General features: G+C 36.1%; 1 protein-coding gene across 12 annotated transcripts in view; it reads right to left on the bottom strand.

Moving 5' to 3' along the window:
* Nucleotides 1-5897: 5897 nt before the first annotated feature.
* The window catches only part of LOC105466649 (centrosomal protein 44), a 135552-nt gene continuing 118043 nt past the window's right edge, over nt 5898-23406 (bottom strand). For all 12 annotated transcript variants that reach the window (XR_011620793.1, XR_011620798.1, XR_011620797.1 and 9 more), the window contains 2 exons: nt 22352-22610; nt 5898-6151 (listed from right to left, as the gene is read on the bottom strand). The gene's annotated coding sequence lies outside the window, so the exon portion shown is untranslated. The remainder of the gene's footprint in view (nt 6152-22351; nt 22611-23406) is intronic.

Below are 23406 nucleotides of genomic sequence, written 5' to 3' on the forward strand. Positions count from 1 at the left end.
TATAAGCACTACAAACACTGTTATACAGGCATTTGCAGGAGCGTAAGTCTTCATTTTAATTGGGTAAATCCCTAGGAATGAGACTTACTGCTGGGTCATAGAAGTATAAGTTTAATTTTTTAAGAAATTGCCAAACTATTTTCCAAACTATCTCTACCACTTTGCATATTGCCAGCAATGAATGAGTTTCGGTTATTCTATATTCTCACCAGTACTTGGTATGGTCAGATTTTTGTTTTCTTCTTTATAATGTAGTCATTTTATTGAGTACCCAATGATAGTTCCTGTTGCTTTAATTTAAATGGTACTAATGATGAATGATCTTGAATATCTTTGTGAAGTAATGTACTTAGTGAAGTATCTATTCAAATATTTTGTCCCTATTTTAATTGACTTGATTGGTTTCTCATTATTGAGTTTTGGGTGGATGTAAGATATTCTGAATAAAAATCTTTTACGAGATATGTGTTTCACAAATGCTTGTCTTTTAGTTTTTTTGACAGTTTATTTTGAAGAATAAAAGTGTACAATTTTGGTAAAGTCCAATTTATATACTTCTTTTCTTTTATGCATCCTACTTTTGCTGTCATAGCCACGAAAATTTTGGTTAACACAAGATCACAAAGATTTTCGAATTTCTCTTCTAGAAGTAGTATAGATTTTATGTTTACACTGAGGTAAATTAACCATTTTAGTTAATCTTTCTGTATGGTGTCAGGTATGGATCAAGGTTCTTTATCTCATGAATTTGTCCAGTTTTTCCAGTATCACTTTTTAAAAGAATAGTCTTTCTTTGTTCAATTAGATTGGCAACTTTGTCAAAAAGTTAATTGACCAAAGGAAAAGTAATTGACCATATAGAGCTGGGTATATTTCTAGATTCTCTGATCTGTTCCATTGATCTTTATGTCTGTCTTTTGGCCAAAATATTACCATAGCTTTATAACAAATTTTTAAATCAGGTAATGTGAGTTTTCAAACTTTGAACATCCTCAAAATTATTTTGGCTCGTCTAATTCCTTTGCCTCTCCATATAAATTTTAGAATCACTTTGTAAATTTCTATTTAAAATTCTGCTAAAATTTTTATTGGGATTGCATAGAATCTATAAATCAACTTAGGGAGAATTGATACATTAATAATATTAAATATCCCAACATAAGAACACAATATATCTCTCCATTCATTTAGGTCTTCTTTGATACATTTCATTAGTAATATTTTTAGTTTTCTACATACACACCACAGACATAATAGAACTTTTATTATTTCAGTTTTCAATTATTCATTGCTAGTGATTTTTTATATATGAACATGCAGTTGATTTTTATATTAATCTTGTGTTCTGTAAACTTGCTAACCTCACTTTATAGTTTTAGTCATTTTTTGTACATTCTTTGGAATTTTCTACAGACACAATTACGTAACTTATGAAGACAACTTCATTTCCAGTCTGAATGCTTTTTATTTTATTTCATTTTATTCCCTTATTGAATTGACTAGGACAATGATGAATAGGAGAGGTGACAGCCAACAGCTTTGTGTTAGTCCCAGTCTTAAGGGAAGAGTCTTTCACTATTAAATGTGATGGCAACTGAATGTTTTTCAAAGATGCCCTCTATCATAGTAAGGAAGTTTCTGCTTATTCTTACTTTATTGAGAGCTTATATCATGAATGAATCCTTAATTATGTCAATTACTTTTACTGCATCTGTTGAGATGATTGTATGGCTTTTCTTTTTTAGTATTTTATGTTGAATGATACGTTGAATAATATCAATTCATTTTCAAACTTCAAACCAAACTTGCATTTCTAGAATAAACTGAATTTGGTCATGATATATTATCATTTTTACATATTTCTGCACTCAATTTGCTAATGTTTAGTGGAGGGTTATACTGTCAATGTAAATGTAGGGTTTTGATACGCAGTTTTCTTATAATGACTTTGGCTAGTTTGGGTATACAGTAATGCCAGCCTAATTGAATGAGTGATAAAGTTTCCTCTTTTCCATTTTCCTCCCTCCCTCCTTCTCTTCCTTCCTTTTTTTTTTTTTTTTCTTTTCTTTTTTTTTTTTTTTGAGACTAGGTCTCACTCTGTCACATACGCTGAAGTGCAGTGGCATAATCATGGCTCACTACAGCCTCCCCTCCCAGACTCAAGCCATCCTCCCATTTCAGCCTCCCAAGGAGCTGGGACCTCAGGCACATACCATCATGCCCAGCTAATTATTTTTATTTCTAGTAGACACAGGAGTCTTTCTATGTTGCCCAGCCTGGTCTCAAACACTTGGGCTAAAGCAATCCTCCCATCTTGACCTCTCAAGGTGCTGGAATTACAAGCATGAGCCTCTATGCCTGGCCTCTTCTTTTTTAATTTTCCACAAGAGCTTGCATAGAATTAGCATTATTTCTTCCTTAAATGTTAAGTAGAATTTATTAGTGAACCACAGAATTTTTTTGCTGGAAGGTTTTAACCACAAATTCAATTTCTTTAATAGGTATAGGACAATTAAGGTTATCTATTTCTCTTTGAGTGAGCATTGGCAGTGTGTGTCCTTTAAGGAACTTGCCTATTTATCTAAAGGTTTTCAATTTATGACATAAAGTTGTCTATAAATTGCATTGATTTTTGTAAAGAACCAGTTTTTGGTTTTACTCATTTTTTTCTAGTGTTTTTCTGATTTTAATTTAATTAACTTATCCTCTTTATTTTTAATCTTTATTGTCTCCTTCTGCTTGTTTTGAATTAAACTACTCTTTTCTTTCTTAAGGCAAAACTTATATCATTGATATAAGGAATTTGTTCCTTTCTAAAATATCCCTTACTGCTATGAGTTTTCCTTTAAGTGTAGCTATAGCTGCACCCCACATAATGTGCTTGCATTGTCATTCAATTCAGAATACTTTTTAATTTTTCTTTCTATTTGAACCATGAAATATTGTAGAAGTGCCTTGTTCAACTTTCAAATTGTGAAGATATTCCAGATTATTTTCCATTTTTTATTTCATTATCTTCAAAGAATATACTTGTATGATTTCCATTCTTTTACATTTGTCAAAATTTGTGTATTTTGATGACCACTTCATGTGTACCTGAGGTGATATATTCTGATATTAGTGGTTGAATATTCTATCTGTATCTTAGGTCATATTGGTTGATAGCATTTTTCAAGTCTTCTCTATCCTTATTGATTTCTATCTACTTGCTCTATCAATTACTGAGAGAGGAATGCTGAAGTCTCAAACTACACTTGGGCACTAACTATGCCCTTCTTTGAGAGTTTAAGGGGGAAGAGTAGAAATAGAGGAAACATTTCAGGGCACAGAGTCTTTAGTGTAGTGCTATCCAATAGAAGCTTTTGCAACAGTGGAATGTTCTATATTTGTGATGTCTGCATGTGACTCTTTAGCACTTGAAATGTGACTAGTGTGGTTGAGAAACTGAATTCTTAGTTTATTTTATTTAACAGCCGCAGGTGACTCGTGACTACCACATTGGACTACACAGCTTTAGTACATGGTTGGACTTTACCATCTTATATAGGGTCTTATTTCCTAGCAACAAAGACTGAGATGAAGATTCTGGTTTATGTGACTTGTTGAGTACTTTCAGGAAAAATTGAGTGAGGAAAGCTGGATATACAGGGGAAAGGAAACAAAATAAGAAGGAAGTCTCAGCTGAAAATTACTTTTAGTCTGATCCCTTGGGAAAGAAAATTCTACCAGAGAGGTAGACTGACCTTGAGGCTGAGCCAGCCTTTTATACTTCCATGCAGGGTGGAGGTTAGGTTGGTGCTTTCCTGGTAGGCAGGTCTTGTCAAGGGCAATTGTTATTATTATTTTTTAAGACAGGGTCTAGCTCTGTAGCTTAGGCTAGTGTGCCGTGACATGATCTTGCCTCAATGCAGCCTCGACCTCCGGGGCTCAAGCGATTCTGCCCCCTCGGCCTCCCAAGTAGCTGAGACCACAGATGTAGGCCACCATGTGCGACTAATTTGTTTTAGTTTTTGTATTGTTTATGGAGACAGTGTTTCCCCATGTTGCCCGGGCTGGTCTTGAACTACTGAACTCAGGTGATCCGCCCACCTTGGCCTCGCAAAGTGCTGGGATTACAGGCGTGAGATACTGAGCCAAGCCTGCCAAGGGCAATTCTTTAAAGGAAGGGGCTATTAGAATAAGGGCTATTATCAGCCAATACTAGAGCAAATGAGTGATAGGCGCATTGTCTGGTATAAAAGAATCTAGGCCAGCCGCCGGGGCTCACGCCCGTAATCCCAGCACTTTGGGAGGCCGAGGCCCAAGGGATCAGACTGAAAGCAATTTTCAGCTGAGACTTCAGTCTTGTTTTGTTTCCTTTCAAACTGCAGAGGAAAATGGGTCAGAATTATAGCTTTAAAATCCAGCCTCAGCTGTATACAAATGATTTTAATAAAGCAACATAAAAACCCTGGCAGCCTATCTGCCCCTGCCACCAAAAAAAAAAAAAAAAAAAAAAAAAAAATTCTATCACATCACTATGTACCAAAAGACTAAAGCAAATGCTTAGTCCTATAAATCTGTACCTCAGCCTTTAAGGTTAATAATGAAAGGCTTTGGTAATGAAATAACTTAGTAGTGATTTGGAATGTTGATGTTAAGTTTGCTAATCTAATCAGTGAATACCAATATGCTCTTCAGAATCAGGCTGATGCCTTCTTCTACATTAAAAATTTACATTCTTGGCTGGGTGTGGTGGCTCACACCTGTAATCCCAGCACTTTGGGAGGCCAAGGTGGGTGGATCACAAGGTCAGGAGTTTGAGATCAGCCTGGTTAACACGGTGAAACCCCGTCACTACTAAAAATACAAAAACTGGCCTGGCGTGGTGGCAGGTGCCTGTAATTCCAACTACTCCAGAGGTTGAGGCAACAGAATTGCTTGAACCCAGGAGGTGGAGGTTGCAGTGAGCCGAGACTGCGACACTGCACTCCAGTGTGGGTGACAGAGCAAGACTCTGTCTCAAAAAAAAATAATAAAATTTACATTCTTATTTCTTCTTTCCAAAAATTGTTCATTATAATCAGTGATTCAGGTATTTGACTTGCCTTTTAATAATTTTTAAAATTCTCATTTTATATGTAAGAATATGTAAAATAAAACCCATACAAGTCTGTGTTCTCTTTATTGACAATTTATTCTGATTCAAATCAGTTTTATCAAAAGTAGTGCACGAAAACATGTTTCAATGTATCTGAGGCTTGGAATGGCAGCTCATTGTACCCAATACCTTTTGTGAAATATTCATTTCTTTAAAAATATAGATACTCAGTGTAGGTAATTATGTTCTCAGAATAACTAAAATATACCATTATAAGAATTTCCAAATTAAATCAGTATATATAATTTTAGGGAAAATAAAATATTTTTAATTGTAGATTTAAGGAGAAATAGCCATTCTGACTGATGTGAGATAGTATTTCACTGTGGTTTTGATCTGCATTTTTCTAATGATTAGTGATGTAAAGTATTTTTTATGTTTGATGGCCAGCATATGTCTTCTTTTGAAAAGTGTCTGTTCATTTTATAAGTACCACCTCCCTGAAGTTTACTAAAGAAGATAGGAGGCCCAAGTCCCTTTCATCCAATGTTCAGTTAATTAGAATTACTCCAAAATTAGGCCATCTGGTTAGAAAACATTTGCATTTTCCATTTTATTTTCTAGAATTACTTCCATGACTCTATCCATTGGGAAAGAAAAGAAAGTGTGGACAAAATCAAAGTAACACTCAACCCTTTTTTTTTTTTTTTTTTTTCTGTCTGATAATCCAGTTGAAGTTCTCTGGGGTTTCTACTTCTATGTATAAGAGCTTGATTAGTGTTTACTAAAGTGGCCAGTCTTCACCAAATGCACATACCTGTGGAATTTGTCACCTCTCAAGTTCTTCAATGGTGGTCCCTAACTTTCCAGTCTGATCAAAATAGTTTCAAAATCTCTCAATTGGTTCAACCTGGAAAGTCACTGAGGTTTTGACTCTGGTCCCACTGGGAGGCAGGATTTGTCCAAGTAGAGCATATTCCTGGCACTTCCTAGGCTCAACGATGACATCCGTGGTTGCCCTGATGCAACACTTCGTGTGTGGTGGAGAACATATCTTCTCTTTCTCTAGACCTGCCAGAAATGTGTCAAAGCTAATTTTGTTCTCATTAGTATAACACATCTGCTTAATTTATACCACAAACTTTTTCACTTTACTCAGAATGGGACATTTGCATAGTTTTGCACCCTTTGACTGTTTACCATAATGCTCAATAGTATTACTCAGAAAGTTGAAAATACTTTTGCCACGAAAATGTGTAACAACTGTACAAATATGTTCACAAAGTTCTGATTTCAAACCTCTTGTAAACAATACAATCTAAACCAGGTCTATATTAAGGAAATGATGCATCAAAATAAATGTTATGCCTGACTTAAATCTTCTACGATGTTTGATGAACAATGAAAATGACATAAAAATTGAATACTGCTGTAATACTTAGTATACTTTCTCAATATTTACTTTTACCCACATGTATTCTAGAATAAAAGATTGGAACATTTCCTTCAAAACTTCAATGTCTTCAGTCATTCATTTCCTACTGATTCATAAGTATATATCATGTTTGAGCCTCTCCTATATTAAAAAATAAATTGTCTACTGCACATTCCCACCCAGCTATCCTCCCACTTCTCATTCTTTTCAACTAAAATTCTTGAAAAAGTTGTCCATTTTAACCCTCATTCACTTTTAAAAATTTTTTAATTTTATTTTAAGTTCAGGGGTACATGTGCAGATTTCTCCTATAAATAAACTGTGTGTCACTGGGGTTTAGTGTACAGGTCATTTTGCCACCCAGCTAATAAGCATAGTACTCTACAGGTGATTTTTCAATCTTTATTCTCCTCCCTCTCTCAACCCTCAAGTAGGCCCCTGTGTCTGTTGTTCCCTTCTTTGTGTCCATGTGTACTCAATGTTTAGCTCCCACTTCTAAATGAGAAGATGTGGTATTTGGTTTTCTGTCGCTGTGTTAGTTCACTTAGGATAATGACCTCCAGCTCCATCCATGTTATTGCAAAGGACATGATCTTGTTCTTTTTTTATGGTTGTGTAGTATTCCATGGTGTATATATACCACATTTTCTTTATCCAGTCTATCATTGATGGGCATTTAGGATGGTTCTATGTGTTTGCTATTGTGGATAGTGCTGCAATGAACATACATGTGCATGTGTCTTTATGGCAGAACAATTTATATTCCTTTGGGTATATACCCAGCAATGGGATTGCTAGATCAAATAATAACTCTGCTTTGAGTTCTTTGAGATAGCACCAGACTACTTTCTACAATGCCTGGACTAATTTACACTCCCACCAGCAGTGTACATGTGTTCCCTTTTCTTTGCAACCTTGCCAGCATGTTACTTTTTTTTTTTTTTTTTTTACTTTTCATTAATTATCATTGACTGATGTGAGATAGTATTTCACTGTGGTTTTGATCTGCATTTCTCTAATGATTAGTGATGTCGAGTGTTTTTTATATATTTGATGGCCAGCATATGTCTTCTTTTGAAAAGTGTCTGTTCATACCCTTTGACCACTTTTTAATGGAGTTTTTGGTTTTTTGCTTGTTGATTTAAGTTTCTTATAAATTGTGGATATTTTGTTACACACATAGTTTGCACATAGTTTGCAAATATTTTCTCCCATTTTGTTGGTTGTCTGTTTACTCTGTTGATAGTTTTTTTTTTTTTTTCCTATGCAAAGCTCTTTATTTTAAGAAGGTCCCATTTTAAAATTTTTGTTTGCTGCAATTGCCTTTGGCATCTTTGTTTTTGGCATCTTTGTCATCCTTGTTCCCTTTTATCCCACTCCTTCTTCAACCCACTGCAATACAGCTTTCTCCCCTGCCTTGCCACTGAAACTGCTATTGTCAGGATTACTGGTGAAATTTTTCATAGATCTGGTGGGGAATTTTCACCACTTGTTGATCCACTCATTCCTCAAACACATTTTCCTGCTGATTTCCTTAATTCTAACCTCATTTCCTTTCAGATATTTTTTATAGGTCCTCTTCTGCTTGCCTTTGAAAGAGAAAATATTTCCTCAAGGTATAGTGCAAGCCACCTTCTTTTTTGCAGTGCACACACTCCACCAGTGATTTATCAACTTCCATGGAAATAAAACTCAAATCATTAGGCTAGATTTCTCTGTTGAGCCCCAGCCTTGTGTGCATACTTGTCTATTGGGCACAGCTACTGTGATGGCTTCTGGACATTTAAAGCTCAACATGTCCAAAACTGAACTCACCATCTTCACCTTTTTTCCAACCAGCTTCTCCCTAGGTGTTCCCTTTCCTAGTGAACAACATCACTCTCCAACCAATTACTCAAGCTGGAAACCTGAGTTTTCCCTCACTCTTTTCTCTCCCTCACTCTCATATTTAGCCAAAAATCAAATTTTGTTTAACTTATCTCCTAATCATTTTTTAGATGTGTCTCTTTCCAACACCCCACACCACCGCCCTATTCTGAGTCATCCTATTTGCTCACCTGGGTTATCACCGCACTTGCTTACCTCCATTTTATACCCCAGGTTATTCACTACAATGCAGCCAACAGCTTTAATGTGCCACTGTGGTCCATACTGAACTGTATTACAAAGATCCATAGGAGCCATGTTTTAATTATTTTGACATCTCTCCCCTTTTCCAGAACACTCTTAGCTGTCTTCATTGCCTGGGCAGCTTCTGTTCATCCATTGGTTTTTAGCTTTTACATATATATACACACACATACATATATATACACACACATACATACATATATATCTTCCACCAGAAATTTTTTCCTGATTCAATTCAGGAAATTCAACCTCCTCCCTCAGATGATGCTTGGTGTGTGAAGTGAGATTGGCAGAAGGTGATACTTGACAGATAGAAGAATCATATGAGCCATCCGTGAGCTCTCAAGAGCATCAAAAAGGTATCAACATGTTAGAAACAAGGTTACAGAAGAACACAGTGGCACATTAAAGCTCTTGGACTTTAAACTATCAATTAGGATGACGGTTTAGAAATTCAATGTTTTTGCTACCTCTCTGGGAATTGAAAGAGAAGAGAAGGGAGGGCAAGGGAGGGGAAGGGAGGGGAGGAAAGGGAAGAACAGGGGAGGGGAGGAGAGGGGGAGGAAGAAGAGGGGAGGAAAGGTGAGGAGAGGGGGAGGAAGAGGAGGGGAGGAGAGGGGAAGGAAGAGAAGGGGAGAGGGAAGAGGAGGGGAGAAGGGAGGGAAGAGGAAGGTAGGAGAGAGGAGGGAATAGGAGGGAAGGAGAGGGGAGGGAAGGGGAAGGGAGGAGAAAGGAGGGGTGGGGTCACACATTTTAAGCTGAGAAACATCATTAAAGAGAGAAAGCAAAAACAAAACCAACTGCTACCTTGAATATTGGCTATTGAAGACAGAAAACCTTCTGGCCTAGACCGTGATACAGTGAATGAGTATGATTTGAGATTTCCCTGCAACAATTGTGAGCACTTACATTATCTGGGAACATAAATTCTTTATAATCTCCTAGCAGTCACCAGTTAATAGAAATTACATTAAAAGATTCTAATTTTACTAGCAATATGGGTTGGAAAATTACATGTCAATTTCCAAGTCTGTCTGGGCAGGAGTTCATCTTAGACAATGTGGTCTTAATGGCGTTTATAAGAACATCTTGGAAAGATAACTTTGTTTTGATGAATTAAACATTCTCAGCTGAGCTCCTATAAACAAACATGTAACAGACTACAGAAATCCCAGGGAGTTTTATCAAGTAATACTATCACTCACACCCTGTCTTCTGGGCTTTGTCTTTGATACACATTTACTCAAACTCTATTTCAAATTAATTATTTGTTAGAATTCTAAGGTAAAGGTGGCTTTGCTGTAATGAATGTATTTTTACAACTTGTTCCTGGGATTAATTGTTGATTAACAAGCTTGCTTTGATCTTTGTAAATCTTCTTTGTTTCATTATTATAGATACTTAGGAAACATTTACCAAAGAATTATTGTGCTTAAGGGAAAATTTCATGTCAGGTAGTTTTCTTTGAATGTCAGCAATGCATAATAGAATGTGTATAATCATAGCAAACAAATAGCCACTGTTAATGTATTTGCTGACTTGAATCAATTTCCCAATTACTCTTAACTCTTGTATAATTCAGATCCAAGATCAGGCCTCTCTGACTCCTGAAAAAATTAACAGTCTTGACTCAACCCCTCAATTTCATAACCTCACAATCCAAAGCCTTCGTCAAAATCTGTGAATTCCTAAGGGCCTATCCAGACAGGCATTTTAACATCAAACCTGTATTTTTTTCCTCAGAAGAATTATCATGTCAGTTACTAAGACTGTATTTTGTTACTGAGATCTTTTGGATGACTCTATTAATCTTAAACCCCTACTGTCCAATAAAGACTTAAGATCTCAGTGAAACATTTTAATAAATAAAAGTTTATTCTTCTGAATACCCAAATCACAAAAGGATAAAGATTCATTTGCTCCATTTCTGAGTCTACTCCTCTAGCTTAAGATCAGATTAGGCAGAAAATTATTATTATTTTTTTCACAGCCAGGAACCTGCACACCTAATACCTGCAATACAGACTCTTTTATTTTAGAAGTAAGGCACCAAAATGACAATGTGGGTACTGCTACTACCCAGAGGAAAGGGATCCGGGACAGAGCATGCACTATTCCAAGCTCTGGTCACAACATAAAAGCAGAGCTTCGCAGCTCTGCAGCTCAAGAGAAGGCACGAGCCCAGCAACACTATGTAGCAAAAAGTAGTGGACAGCCTCCCTGCTGTGCCTCACACACTCCATGCTGCCCGCTCTTCTTAGAACACCCTTACCCTGGACGACCTTCACCTCCATCCATCCTTACTCAAATCATACCTCAGTGACGGCCGACAACCACTGTGAAAACTTCCCTCCCGTCCCCCTCCCCTGGCAGTCCCAATCTCCCTTACTCTGCTCTCCTCTCCCCTTTTCCTCATACTGCTAAGTAATCTTCTCCTTTATTATTTTTATTGTTTACTGATGGTTTTTCTGATGGCATGTGAGCTCCACAAGGTCAGGGATCTGTTATTTCATAAGCCATTCTCTCTGCTTCCTCTTTTCACTCAATGATTTTTCTATCTAGCCATGACTTTCTGACCTAGCATTTCCCATTCCCTCATGTTACTGATCTTGCTCCTCCCCTAGTGTGAGGGCCAGCCCCTTAATCCCACCACTTTATCAAGCTCATTAGTACCTTTACCACTTCATCACCTCACTGTTCAGCCTGAGACACATGATCAGCAACTTTAAGTTGTTTGGAGTCCCTGGCAGCTTCCATCCTTTAATTTTCAGTTCTGCTAATCCCTAGCCCTGGGAAACCTACTTTCTACGGTTCCACCCTCAGCCCCCAAACATTAAAATAAAAGTCACACAATTATGCATCAGAGAAGCACTGAAACATTTTCTACCTAACTTTACAGCAGCTCCCCCTTCTTTTCTTAACCCTCTGTGGATCTCTCCCTCCAGCCCCTGCTTGGATCTTTTTGCTCAGTCCTTAGCTACTCAGTCTCACCACTCAGCCTGGGTCTTGCCACTATAATGACTAAGAAGACAAATTCCTTGTCACAAAATCCTTCATATACTTTCCTCCACCTCAAACCAGCTATGCATCCACAGAACTCTAAATATCTCTGTATTTTCAGGTGCCTACTCTTCCTTTACTCCTTTTTCAGAGGAAGAGGTGCCCACCTTCCCCTTGCCTGAATCAGCCTCTCTAGCTGTGTTAAGCGTATTCCCCATCTTCCAACTCTTCTGGAACTTCATGCCATCAGACAAATCCTTCTTCACAAATCTTCAATCTCTTGCTTTTCTTCTCCTCTGCCTGTAATTGTTCTTATAGCCTGCACAATTCTATACACCTTATCTCTTATTCTTATTTATCTTCGAACTACCTACATTCAATATTTTCTCTTTTGTATCCATCTTTTAATAGATAATTTACTTTAATCAATGTACTTTAAATCTTTTAATACAAAGACTCTTCCTGTCCAATCTCATTATCAAATCCCATTGCCGTTTCCCAATTCCCATCCGCCTTGACATCTGTGGCATTTGCCACATTTAATCAGTCCTTCTTCAGCCCCTCCTCTTGTCTCTGTCCCAGGCCTTTTCCTATTCTTCTGCTTCAATACCCACTTCTTTGTGGGTGTCCTTTGTGGTTTCTCTTCTTTCTTCCACACCACATATCAAGAGGTAGCACAAAGCTTAATCATTGATATCCTGATCCCTGTCATCATTTTTTCTCTCAGGGATCTTAAACGTTCTCAGTGCTTACAAATCCGTTCTTCAGCAAGCCACATTTCTCCTGAGCTTATCTGATGGTAGTAGACTATCAGAGCTGGAAAGGATGTTGGGGGTTACCTTGTCCAAAATTCCCTTTTGAGATTGTCTGAGATGACTGAACCCACCATCACCAAAGAACAAGGAACAAAAATTCAGGATTTCTCATGTGCTAGTAGCATAAAAAGAAGGAATTTATCTTTTAGTCCCACTTCTATAACCAACTCGTTTGGTGGCATTTGCAAAATTATTAAATCTCTTGGAAACTTATCTTCCACTATGTCTAAGATGAAAAAATTTTAACACAATAATTGCCTCTAAAATCCCTTCAAGTATTAATTGTTCATTGATCTACGATTCTTTGATGCCTGATGCAGGATATCACCACATGATGACAGTCAATCGTGTCCAGACAAAATCATTTATTTTCCTTTTCAGTAAAATGATGTCCACTTTCCTTGGGATTTTCTTATCCTGGTGAATGGCACCATGATTCTCTCAGGAACTGACTATACCTGACCCAGTTTTGTAATTCTCCAGATTCACTGGCCCATAGTTTTCCGGTGATCCTCCAGAATGAACACTTGGCACTTGCCATGTTCTTGTAACCACAGAGAGGAAACTGATTCTCTCTGGAAAGAGATTCTTTGGGCAATGTTACCTCCTCCATGAGAGAGGCTGGGTCCTTAGAGCCCCATCTTCCAGTTGCATTGAAATTTTCTTTGAAGATGTGTCTTCCTATACAACCGCACTATAAACTCTTTAAAGACAAATGTTTTATACCCTTTTGTTTTCCCATGGCTAACAGAATGTTTGCTCAAAATAAATACTCAGACTTTTCCTTCCTTTTTATTTAAAAAAAAAAAATGTCATGTAGTGGCCCTAAAGGTTAGGAAGAGTAGAAAGGTAATGCTTACATAAACTCCATTTCTAAATTTCTGAAAGACAGGAAAATTTGGTTTATCATTTTTAGGCTCTGCCAACGTGTATATAAAATTTTCAACTCCTTATTGAGTTGGAAATAAATTGGTAAAATGAGGTTGATTGAATTATGAATAATAAAAAAAAAACACCAAACACCAAGCACTAGTGATTTTTTCACATCATTCAAGAAAAGATTATTACCGACTGGAGAGAAATATAACAAAAACTTAACTACGAGTAGGTAAAAGAGTTATGGATGATTTTAATTCTTTGAATTTTAGAATTGTTTCAAAATGTCTACAATTAACAAATATTTCCTTTACGGTTCAAAAACTAACTGTTGTTTTCAAAAGAGAGGAGCATTTAAATGTGTTTCCACTGGCCAGGTGCAGTGGCTCACAACTGTAATCCCAGATCTTTGGTAGGCCGAGGCAGGCAGACTGCTTGAGGCCAGGAGTTTGAGACCAGCTGGTCAACATGGCAAAATCCCGTCTCTACCAAAAATACAAAAACTAGCCTAGCATGGTGGTGCATACCTGTAATTCCGGCTTATTGGGAGGCTAAAGCACAAGAATTGCTTGAACCCAGGAGGGAGAAATTGCAGTGAGCTGGGATCATGCCATGCACTCCAGCCTGAGTGACAGAAATCAGAAACTCAAAAGAATGCAACCATTTGTCTCTTATCTACCTATGACCTGGAAGCTCCCTCCCCACTTCGAGTTGTTTCGTCTTTGCCTTAAGTTGTCCCACTTCTCCAGACTGAACCAATGTACATCTTATACATACTGACTGATGTCTCATGCCTCCCTAAAATGCATAAAACCAAGCTGAACGCTGACCACCTTGGACATATGTCATCAGGACCTCCTGAGTCTGTGTCATGGCATGGATCGTCAACCTTGGCAAAATAAACTTTCTAAGTTAACTGGGACCTGTCTCAGATTTTCTGGGTTCATACTCACAAAGACTTGTCAATTAATATTAAAGTGTCTAAGGCCTTAAGGTTCTGGGAGCCAACTGATGACTCATAATCTGTAATAAACAGATGGTGCTAATAAAACATCAGTTCCTTGGAGTTGTACATACTGAAGCAACACACAGTCAGAATGAACCAGAATTAAAAATACAGACTGGGACTATATAGGCACACAGTTCTCATAAAAGCCATGTCAGCAATGTTCTAATCCAGTTGTCCTTTGTGTCCTGGACGAATTTTTAAAGACTCATATCAGACTTGGGGAGGACTTCAAATTCATGGAACTAATTGCATGTTTTTAAATGACCATTGCACGAGTAAGCTTAACTGGAATTGGTCATGAAAGCTACATGAAAACTCAAGATTTACAATCCCATCAATGTGGTAGGCAGAATAATAGCTTTCTAAAGATGTCTACTTCCTAATCCCTGGAAACTGTGAATATGCTATGTTACATGACAAGAAGGAATTAAGGTTGCAGATGGAATTAAAATTGTTAATAAATTAATGTTGAGAAAGTGTATTAGTCCATTTTCATGCTGCTGATAAAGACATACCCAAGACTGGGTAACTTATGAAGTAAAAGAGGTTTAATGAACTCACAGTTCCACATGGCTAGGAGGCCTCACAATCATGGCAGAAGGCAAAAGCCACGTCTCACATGGCGGTAGGCAAGAGAGAGACTGAGAACCAAGCAAAAGGGATTTTCCTTTTTAAAACTATTAGATCTTGTGAGACTTATTCACTACCATGAGAACAGTATGGAGGAACCACTCCCATGATTCAATTATCTCCCACTGGGTCCCTCCCACAACATGTGGGAATAATGGGAGCTACAATTAAAGATGAGATTTGGTTGGGGACATAGGCAAACCATATCAGATGAGGAGACTGTCCTGGATTTTCTAGTGGGTAATAGGTAATTATATGGGTCCTTATAAGTGAAAGAGGAGTCAGAAGACTGAATGTCAGAGTAATATGCTGTGAAAAAGACTAGCTGTTCATTGCTGGCTTTGAAGACAGGAGAGGGCTAGCATGAAGCAAAAAGTGCAGGTGGCCTCTAGAAGCTGGAAAAAGTAAGAGAATGAATTCCCTTGGTGCCCATAGAAAAAAACACACCCGACAAACTCCTTGATTTTAGCCTGGTTGGGACTCATTTTGACTTCTGACTTCAGAACTATAAAATAATAGACTTGTGATGTTTAAAATCACTAATTTTTGGTACTTTGTTACAACAGCAATAAGAAACTAATATAATCAGCAAATATTTTCAATCCCTGAATGATTTCGTTTGAATGCCTGCTTTCTACTTACTATTACATAACGGTTTAACTCTGTTTACAACTTCATCTGCAAATACTGCCACACTTCTTCAGGGACAAGGGTCACGATTTATTTAGTTTTGTATCCTTAACAACTAATGCATATCCTGGTTCATAGAAGTTAAATAAAGTAGCCTTTTCTTACCTTACATGGCAATAATGTGACTGTTAGCTGCCAGTCATGGACAGCTGCATCCTTAGGGTACTTGAGACACAACATGAGAGAGTTTGAGTGTAATAATTTGCCTCAAGCATTACCTCATTTCTCTCTGGTTTTTACTCTAATCATAAAATTTTAAAGATGGACAATAGTAAGTTATGTCCACTGCTTTCATTTTAGATGAGGCACAGATTGGTGAATTATTCTCATAATCTCAACAAGCATTAAGTCCTGAATCAATCTTTTTTCCAAAACAAAATGCTGACTGGAGGCATTCAAAATTACCTTCATTGGTAAGTGAGAGAACACTAGTAATACTTCATGTCCTGACAGCAAACTACCAAAGTGACCTAGCTAGTATTAAGAAAAGAACAACCTTTTCATCTGAAAGGAACAGCCCCTTGGTAGTGGGGTGGAGGAGACATTGTCTTAATACAACATAGCAAAATGCCTGAAGTTAGTATTTTTATACAAAGAAGGAATAAAAATATTTTACATGTAATTTGCTTATATAAAACAAATCATCCTCCAAGTGATTGGTTTTAAAAATATTTATTTTCAAAATGATTGTACTACTTTTTCTGATTCAATCTTCAAGCTGTGGAAAAACAGAAATTATTTTCAAATGTCTGGCTGCTCACCAGTAAACTATTTGAAAAAGACAAAGACAACAGGCTGTTTAGATTTACCGTCAAAAATGCCTTCGGGATGAAGTGTGCTTTGTCCGGGTCAACATCAAATAGAACTTTCTTATATTGGTACATCTTTACCACCAGAATGTTCTTAGTTTGTATACATAGTTACAAACTATGTATATATAGTTATACATAATATAACTATGTATATATAGTTATACATATAGTTATACATTGTTATATTTACTTATATTATTATTGTCTTTGTACTTTTATTTTATAAAATTTTATATAATTATTAACTTTGTAGTCAATCTTGAATTCAATGTTCTGTTCTTAGGTTGAGTCAGGAAGAACAAAATACATTCACAATGTGTTACATGGGGTCAAAGATTCTTTTTCAGAAAATAAAGTAAGTGTTCAACTGGTCTTAGAATATTATCATCAACTTGAAATTTCTACATATTTTTCTCCTTTCTTTCTCTCTCAGTTTCTTAGATCCTTTGTCTTCTCTGTTGGCTGCTTCTGCCTCCCCACCTTCTCACCCATCATTTCATCAAGCATTAGCAACTTTTTGTTACTGATAAAGTCTGAAGAGGGTTGAGTTGACAAATGTTGTGCCTTTAATAGTCAAAAAATACATGAACAATTTAATCCTAAACATGATGATATGGAAGAAGATGGAGGTTTGAGAAGCTGTTTTTATTTAGATCAGTGCAGGCAGATTGTTCCTTGTTTTAAATATAATGCCTAGAATTTTTTTTAACTCATGCTCATCTTTACCACCAGAATGTTCTTAGTTTGTATACATACAGCCAATTATCTTATATTTATTTATCTTATTATTACTGTCTTTGTACTTTTTATAATTATTAACTGCCATCCAGTGACTTTTCTTTAAATGTAGTGAAAAGCATTTCACTACAATATTTCCATTACATCTATTCATTGCAATAGTTCAATTGCATTAAAAACAAAACAAATTCCACTAAATTTCAGATAGATAGGCAGCAAATATATACCTTGACAAAATCCTAAATACTCTGAGTCAATTCAGTGGAGGAGGAGGGCAATCTTTAATGAGTTAAAATAAGAGCATTATATTTTACAGTTGTTGGTAGCCACCAAGGTCATCTAGTCAAACTACATTGATTCATAATTTTGAAAACTAAGGTCCTATATTAACTGTCTTTGCTGACCACAGTGGTATGAAACTAAAAAACAAGAACAGGAGGAATCATGGGAAATGAACAAATATGTGGAAATTAAATAACATGTCCCTGAACAACTGTTGGGTTAAAGAAGAAATTAAAGGAGAAATTTTTAAAATCTTGAGACAAATGAAAATGGAAACACAACATACCAGACTTATGGGATATGGTAAAAGCTGTTCTAAGAGAGAAGTTTATGGCAATAAGCATCTACATCAAAAAAAGAAGAAAGATCTCAAATAAACAACCTAATATTATACTTTAAGGAACTAGAAAAAGAAGTATGACTAAGCCCAAGGTTAGCAGAAGAAAGGAATAACAAAGATCAGAGCAGAAATAAATAAAACAGAGCCTAGAAAACCAATAGAAAAGATGAATACAATTAAGAAATTGGTTTTTAGAAAAGCTGAATAAAACTGACAAGCCCTTAGCTAGATTAAGGAAAAAGAAAAAAACCCCAAATAAATAAAATTTAAAATAAAAAAGGAGACATTACAACTGATGAGAAAGCATCATGAGACTACTATGAGCAATTATGCACTAAGGAATTGAACAACCTAGAAAAAAAAAAATAAATTCCTAGAAGCATATAACCTACCAAGCTGAATCATGAAGAAACTGGAAATCTAAACAGACCAATAATGAGTCAGAGTATTAAATCAGGCTTTTTAAATCACCTAAAGAAAAACCCAGAACCAGATGGCTTCATAACTGAACTCTATGAAATATTTTTTTAAAACTAATGCCAGTTCTGCTCAAACTGTTCCAGAGAATTGAAGAAGAAAGAATACTTCCAAATTCATTTTATTAGGCCGCATTACTCTGCCACTAAAACTGGACAAAGACACTATGAAAAAAGAAAACTACAGGCCAATATCACTGACAAACAGATGCAGAATTTCACAACAAGATACTAGCAAACCATATTCAACAATACTTTAAAAGGATCACTCACCATGATTAAGTGGGATTTATCTCTGGAATGCAAGTTTGGTTCTACATATACAAACCAATAAATGTGATTCACCATATTAACAGAATGAAGGACAAAAAGTGCATGATTTCTCAGTTGAAATAGAGAAAGCACTTGACAAAATCCAGCTTCCTTTTATGATAAAATTAGGTGTAGAAGGAATGTTCCTCCAAACAACTAAGGTCATGTATTAAAAGCCCACAGCTAACATTGTACTTAATAGTGAAAAATTGAAAGCTTTTCCTCTAAGATCAGAAACAAGACAAGGATGCCCACTCTCACCACCTCTGTTCAACACAGTACTGGAAATCCAAGCCAGAACAATTAGGCAAGAAAAGAAAAGGCATCTGCATAGGAAAGGAAGAAGTGAAATTGTCTTTTTGCTGACATGATATTTTACATAGAAAATTCAGAAGACTTCACCAAAAACCTGTTAGAACTAATGAACTAATTCAGCAAAGTTGCAGAACACAAAATTAACATACAAAAAAACAGTAGTGTTTCCACATATTAATAACAAACTATGTGAAAAATAAATTAAGAAAACAATCCCATTTGTAATAGTGTCAAAAATAGATAAATAAAATGCTTATGAGTAAATTTAACCAAAGAGATGGAAGATCTGTATACTGAAAACTATAAAACATTGATGAAGGTAATTGAAGATTACACAAATAAAAGAAAACATACCCTGTGTTCATGGATTTGAAGGATTAATATTATTAAAATGTTATACTACTAAAGCAGTCTTCAGATTCAATGCAACCTCTATCAAAGTTCTAATGTCATTTTTCACAGAAACAGAAAAAACAATTGTAAAACTCATATGGGTCCACAAGAGACCTCAATAGACAAACCATTCTTAACCAAAAAGAACAAAGCTAAAGATATCACACAACTGGATTTCAAAACATATTCCAAAGCTACAGTAATCAAAACAGAATGTACTGGCATAAAAACAGACACATTGACCAATGGAATGGTACAGAGTGCCCAGAAATAAACCTACACATCCATAGTCAATTTTGACAGAGGTTCCAAGAAGACAAAATGAGGAAAGGGCAGTCTCTTCAATAAATGGGAAAACTGGATATCCACATGAAAAAGGATGAAAAGTACCTTTATTTCACTCTTATACAAGAATAAAGCCAAAATGGATTAAAGACTTAAATGTAAGACATGACACTGTAAAGCCACTAGAAGAAAACATAGGGGGAAAGTTCCATGACAGAGTCTGGAACAATGACTTTTCAGATATAATCCCAGAAACACAGGCAACAAAAGCAAAATAGACAAATATAATTGTATTGAACTAAAAAGTTTCTGGGCAGCAAAAGAAACAATAGAGTGAAGAGATAATGCACAGATTGGGAGAAAATATTTGCAAATTATACATCAGATAAGGGGGCTAATATTCAAAATATACAAGGACACAAATTACTCAGTAACAAGAAAACAAATAAACCTATTTAAAAATGGACAAAAAAGCTGAATAGACATTGCTCAAAAGAAGACAAAAGTAGTTAACAGATATAAGAAAAAAACTGCTCAACATCACTAATCATTAAAGAAATGCAAATCAAAACCACAATGAAATATCACCTCATACCTACCTGTTCAATTGGATTTAAAAAAACCAAAGTTAAGTGTTGGCAAGGATGTGGAGAAAAAGAAACCCTTGTATATTGGTGGTGATATTACAAATTAATACAGCCATTTTGGAATACAGTATTGAGCTTCCTCAAAAAAAACTATAAAAAGAATTGCAATATAATCCAGCAATCCCACTTTGGGGTACAGTATATACCCAAAGGAATTGAAATCAGTATTTTGAAGAGATATCTGCACTCCCACCTTCACTGAAGAATTTTTCACAAGAGCCAAGATATGGAAAAAACCCAAGTGTCTACTGAAGCATAAATTGATATTTTAAATGTCATATATATACACAATAGAATACTCTTAGGACTTTACACACACACACACACACACACACACACACACACACACAGTGAGAAAGAGAGAGAGAGAGAGGAAATTCTGGCATTTGTGACAACGTGGATGAACCTAGAGGACATTAGGCTAAATGAAATAAGCCAGGCACCGAGAGAAAAATGCCATATGATTTCACTTTTATATGAAATCTAAAAAAGTCAAATTCGTTCAAGTAGAGAGTAGAATGGATCAGAGGCTGGCAATGATTGGGGCACAGGAGTAGACAAGGAAAGGGGAGATGATGGTGAAAGGGTACAGAGTTTCAGTTAGACATAAGGAACATAAGGAACATGATCTACTGCATAGCATGGTGACTATAGTTAATAATAATGTATTATATATTTTAAAACAGTTAAAAGAGGATATCAAATGTTCTGTGAGGGATATGTTAACTCACCTAATTTGATTATCCTACCATTTATACATGTATGAAAATACTACATTGGATCCCATAAATATATACAATTATTATTTGCCAATTAAAAAAGAAACTAAGGTCCATATAATTTAAATGAGGAGCATAAAGCTACAAAACTAGTTGGAGGCAGAAATGGCTCTGAACCCTTTTTCCTTTACTCTCAGACCAATGGAACATTGAGCACAGAATATTAATCACTGTCTTTGCTGCTATGAAGCCAGTATTCTTGGTTTCCCAAAGCACAGGGAATAGAAAAATAGAATTCCAGTTCCCCAGAATGTAATTCCAAAGGAAAAATGTCATGGTGTTAGCACAGTTTTACTTGACTTTGGATGCCCCAGTAAACCTGTGAAATCACGTTAAATAATCTAAAGGCATGCAAATTCCACTCCGAATCGTGGGAATGAACTGGAAAAAAAAAAAAAATTTCTACAAGTCCGAGCATTCCAAAATAATGGCCTAGCTATTTGAAGGATAAAAAACTCAAAAAAATTATGACCAAATAAGAAGATCACAGAGGTGGTATTCTTAATACAGCAAAAATCAAGTTAGAATTTTATGGTGCCTCTGGGGTACCAGAATATAGTGCTGTGCCAGAAATAGGCTTCTCAACTTTTCGGTTCATAAATGGACTGAAGTGCCATATACATACAGTGCCATATACATACAGATTGTACTACATTTGGAGTGTCCTTGTGAGTTCCTCCCACACAGAATATAATTTGGAGTGTCGCTGTGAATACATTTGGTGTCCCCCAGACATTTGGTGTCCTCCGGAATACATCTGGAGTGGCCCTCTGAGTTCTTCCCATGCAGAATATCAGAAAACATTATAACTGGTTACTCAAGCTATGCTCCTGGCTATGTAGACCAGAGGAAAGACAATTTATATACATTGATATACAAAAGAAAGAACAGGGGATAGCCATACCTGGCTCTGACCCATGGAGACCCCTGAATTCTACCTGACAAGGGCATAAAGTAGCGAATATTAAACTTTTTTCTTTAAAAGGCCATATACTGGAAATTTTAGGCTGTGTTAAAAGTACACAATCCTGCCATTGTAATACAAAGCAGCATGAATGAATGTGACTGTGATCAATAAAACTTTATGGACACTGAAATTTGAATTTCAAATACTTTTCATGTGTCATGAAATGTTATTCTTCTAATTTCTTCTTAGCCATTAAAAAATATAAAAACAATTCTAAGTTCATAGGTCATTCAAAAACAGCATTATCTCAAATTTATGCTTCAACAATTATAAATCATTTTAAACTCATTTGTATTTTGAGCATGCATAGCCACTTTGATAATAATGTCTACATACTTACTTTCTAGTGTGATACATAGTAGGGATCAGAAAGTAACTCTGTTGGCTTGGAAGGCTGAGATTTGGTAGATAAGTTCCACCCTGACTTTGGAGTGTGGTGATGTAGTATAATGATTAAACACATGTGGCTGACCTTTTCGGAGGGTCAGTTGGATGTATCCCAGAGATCACCCCAGGAATGCATTTTCTGGTTCCGACCAACCTCTTCTTCTAAAACACCCCTTTGAAGACGTTGCTTTAGTAAATCCTAATAAAACACACTGTGTGGAAGGTAAGAGAAGAAAATAAATAGGGATATAGCAATGCTAGGGCTAACATATCACTTACAAGTTTCTGAATAGGTTATCAGATCATGGGTTAATTATTTGTGAATATTTGTAAATAAAAAGTATTTATAAATATATGTATATTTTTACAAATATATATACACAAATATTTATTTATTTATTTATTTATTTATTTATTTATTTATTTACTTTAGGACAGGGTCTCACTCTGTCACCCAGACTGGAGTGCAGTGGCATGATCACTGCCCACTGAAGCCTCAACCTCCTGGGCTCTGGTGATCCTCCCACCTCAGCCTCCCAGGCAACTGAAACTATAAGTATGTGCCACCATGCCCAGACAATTTTTGTATTTTTGGTAGAGATGGGATTTTGCCCTGTTGCCCAGGTTGGTTTAGCACTCCTGGGCTCAAGCAACCTTCCTGCCTTGACATTTCAAAGCACTGGGATTAGTCGTGAGCCACCAAGCCTAGACAAATATACTTTTAATATAAAGAACGATTATATAGAACTTTCAATAGCAATCCCCAAAAATTCTGCTTGAGACTAACTAGAATATAGATTGTTATTTTATTTTATAGTTTTTTCTTACCAGTGACTATCACAAGTAGAAAATTGAAATTAAAATCTCTTGCTAATTTCTGTTTATTCTATGATCTCCTGAAGTGTGAGTTTAAAATGTTTCTTTCAGTTCAGATTTGATTGAACATTCTGTGGAGCACCCACTCACTGCAGATAAAAGGTGAAAACGCTTCCTTCCATTCAGGTTGCT

Source organism: Macaca nemestrina, chromosome 3, assembly GCF_043159975.1.
Source record: "Macaca nemestrina isolate mMacNem1 chromosome 3, mMacNem.hap1, whole genome shotgun sequence".
NCBI classification, from domain to species: domain Eukaryota; kingdom Metazoa; phylum Chordata; class Mammalia; order Primates; family Cercopithecidae; genus Macaca; species Macaca nemestrina.